Source organism: Austrofundulus limnaeus, unplaced genomic scaffold (assembly GCF_001266775.1).
Source record: "Austrofundulus limnaeus strain Quisiro unplaced genomic scaffold, Austrofundulus_limnaeus-1.0 Scaffold633, whole genome shotgun sequence".
Classification (NCBI taxonomy): domain Eukaryota; kingdom Metazoa; phylum Chordata; class Actinopteri; order Cyprinodontiformes; family Rivulidae; genus Austrofundulus; species Austrofundulus limnaeus.
Genome location: NW_013953035.1, coordinates 235,662 through 239,819, shown reverse-complemented (window position 1 = coordinate 239,819; position 4,158 = coordinate 235,662).

The window sequence follows — 4,158 nt, the reverse complement described above, 5'->3', positions numbered from 1 at the left end:
CACACACACACACACACACACACACACACACACACACACACACACACACACACACACACACACACACACACACACACACACACAGGTCTGTCCTCAGGGACATCACAGGTGTCAGTCCTTCAGTCTCTCAGCTCTGCAGCACAAAGACTTCATTGTTTTCAGAGCTTTAGTTTCGTCTCTGACTCAGCTTTTAGTTACATTTCAGAACAAACAATATTTAAATCAGAGATAAAGGTTRGAAGTGTTTAATCAAAGTAAATTGATTTAATGGTCTTTTCAGGACATCATCACAGACTCTAATTACTGCAGAATGAATGAAATGTTTCATCTGTTAACACAACATTCATTAAACATGAATGTTTAGTTTTACAGACATTAATTAAACAGGTAAATGTACTGAAACAACCCCAGCACTGCAGCAACAAAATAAAAAATGACAATAAAGACAGAGCAGCAAAATGACTGACAGCTGTACAAAATGATAAAATGGATAAAACACGAATCAAACGGCAAAAATCTATAAGTGAGTTTGAAAATAAGACTTAAAAAGATTATTTAAAGATGTAAAAACAGAAGCACTGATTACAATCAGAGGAAACCTGACAGGAAAATAAACAAATGAATATTTTTTTCTGCTTTTGTAGAAAAGTTAAGTTTGGATGCTTTTTACTCTGGGGACTGACTTCATCTTCATCATCAGACGCTCCGCTGATGTGATGATGTCACTTCCTGTAGGAGTCCTGACCTCCAGCTCAGTTTCATCTCTGGATCCTCTCCAGTCCTGCTGCTCAGCTCCAAATCATGTTGGAGTCTTTTCAGCTCCTCTTTCTGCTTCATTTTCAGTTTCATCCTGATCTTCATCATCTTCATCTTCTTCCCTCCAACCAGCTGAGTGTTTCAGTGCATGAAGCCACGTAGTTTCCATAAAGCAGCAGGAGTTAAAAATAAAAGAACAATCAAACAGAAGCAGTGTTTCCATATAAATGACGTGAKTTTTTGTGTTAAAGATGGCAGCTTCCTCACACAGACTCCTCTCTCCTCTGACAGTTAATGCCTCATTGAAAGCCATTTACTTTGCTGTCCTTAATTGTGGCTAATAACCCGGTCCTGCTCTCACCATCATCCAAGAACCATTAAGATAAAATGAGTGCACGAAGGAGGAAAGGAAGGCAGACTAATGACAACCAGAGGAGAAGAGGAGGACTTGGCCCAAGCTGAAGGTCCTGAGTCGGACTGCTCAGCTGACATTTAATGACCATCAAACAGGAAGTAACAAYTATTACTGTCAGCAGGACCGCTTTCATTCTACAACCTGAAAATTATTTTAGAAACTAAAGATCCTTAACAGGTACTGTTTGTAAAGTTACAGTCAAAAATTACCACCAATAATTGTTTTATTTAGCCTTTTATAAGAAAAAAAAGAACAGATTTAATTTTCAAAGTAGTTTGTCACCTTATGATTCATTTATTTATAAATGTCAGTTTATAACCTAAAAATACAACTTACAAATTAAATATTTAGTTAACAAGCTAAATATTTAACTTGTGACTTAAATATTTAGTTTTGAGCTGAATATTTAGCTTAAGACAAACATTTAGCTAGCTACCTAAACATTTAAGTTAAATATTTAGGTTTCAAGCTAAATATTTAGCTATACAATACTGCGTGGCAATACTATGGCAATACTTTTTATGTTTCCTCGCAAAAGCCGTTATACGAGATTTAGCTATTTTAATTTAGCTTTGGATTAAATGTGTCAGACACACATGAAGATATTTAACAAGAATACTGTATATTTTAACTCTGTGCAGCCACAAAATACAACYGTCAGTTTCCCAAACCTGTGGCGACAAATCCTGTTTTAGTAACCRGATATTTCAAAATAAAAGTCTGATTTAATTCAGTTTATACAAAACAAACTAATGCCTCTTTTCCACTTAGTGTAGTGTCGGAATGGGTCAGTTTGTGCTTTTCCATTGACGTTCCAGTCCAGTTCCAGTGGGTGTGTTTTGGATGATTGGTGTTGGTGGTTTTGGGTTTTTTTAAAAAAAAAAAAAAAGCTACTGCTCAAAATCAGAGATGGAAACACATTTGATGAATAATTTTGAAATTTTAAAAATTCGCTAAAAATTAGACTTAAAATTGGATAGAAACAGGACTAATGTCACTGCTACAATTGAAGAAAATGTCGCCTTGAGTTGTTCTTGTAAAGTTTTATCTTTTATCTTATCTTATCTTATCTTATCTTATCTTATCTTATCTTATCTTATCTTATCTTATCTTATCTTATCTTATCTTATCTTATCTTATCTTATCTTATCTTATCTTATCTTATCTTATCTTATCTTATCTTAAAGGCAGCTTAGACACAACCAGTGACTCCACCCCCTAGCCAATCAGTGACAAACAATGTTCTGACGTCACATTTTGGTGTCAACTGGGATCACTTGGAACCAGAACGAAGTAGGTACTAAAAAAAGATTTGGTTCCATGAATCTGGCCTAATGGAAATGGCTTGGAACCGTACCAAACTGTACCAACACTACATTAAGTGGCACTAGTGGAAAAGGGGCATTATACGTGCAATATAAACGCTTGCAAGGTGATGCAAAAACATTTTGCAAGTTAAAGAAAAAGAAAAAATCCCCTGTACCCTCACAGGCTCTGTATATTTATTACATTTGTAGGTGGAGCAGCAGAGAGATGAAGACGTTGAGCTGCTTCAATCCTGACTTTAACCTCATCAAACCCCTGTGGGATCAACTTACTTCTGACATAATATTAATATTAAAGTTTCTGTCTCTCTGAGGATTTTTAGAGGCAGGCAGCAAAAACGGTAAATCTTTAACTTTAATAACGTTTACCAAAACTGGGAGAAAAAAAATCACCAAAAACCATTTTTTTTGCCTGTAAATGTCTGCACTGTGTCAAATAATTAGAATAATTTTGTGAAAACCTTTTTTCCGACTCTAATCTGTCAGAAAGTCCTCCCTGAGAACATCTGCAGGATGTGAGGCTCCTCCTGATCTGATGTCATCACGCAGCTGCAGCAACTGAAGCAGAGCAGAAACATTGTAAAGGAGAGGAGTTGGCCTTGGGGGGTTTGATTTGGCTGGGGGGGCTTACAAAGCTGCCTGGCATCTCAGAGTTTTTATCTCCTCTGATGATTTCATCGTTGTTCCAAAGCAAACAGTGTTTTAATGAAGCTGCTGACAGCTGACTGAGTTTCTACAGAGAGAAGCTGAGATTTGCTTTACAACATGTTTGGCACAGGTTTCAAACACACACATCCCATAATACGCCTGACAACAGCAGAACAAACCAGCCTGGGACAAACTGAAGGCTAATTTAGCCCATTAGTTTTATGAGACTTTATTCTTTTGACCCACTTTGGAAACTTGAACATTGTCCAGTGAAATTAGCATGAGAGCAACGATTCAGTGTAAAAACTAATCTCAGTCAGGCTGAAGACTCGTTTTTTTCTTCACGCTTGAGGGAAACAAAATACTTGATGCTTTGCATGGTGGCAGCGCTGGAATATTTGTGTGTTTTGGTGTCGGGAGAAGGATYTGTCTGTTTGCTCGTCAGGCCTGGCTGTGGAGTGCAGCTCCTTTAAATTACTCATGAAGGTGACCCAGTTCACTGCTCCAGTTCTGTGGCCTCCTGGCCCCCCTGGACCCCCGTCACTGTCATTCWCAGAAGGACAAACTCACTTTGATGGAAACCAACAAGAAGACAAACGTCACGCTTTTATTTCTGACTCTGATTTCTCCAAAACAGAGAAAATATTTCAGCATGAACGTTAAAAGAAAGTGAGAATAACTGATCCAGAGTTGGGTTGTTTTGATTGACAGCTGGGAGGATGTGGAGGCGGGACTTAGGCAGCATAAAAAAAACTGTTTGCATTTTATTTATCTGTAAAAAGTTCAGTTGATTTTAATTTATGTCTTTACTTCCTCTGAKAGATTTTTGTCCAGAGCCCCCAGGTGATCGCTGACTGGTTTWTACACGCTTTAAAACATGAGAACGTCACACAAGTAAAAAATAAATGAGGTGAGGATCTTCTGACACGTGTTCAGCTTAATGCACTGCCCAGATGTTGCTGAGGACATACACACACACACACACACACACACACACACACACACACACACACA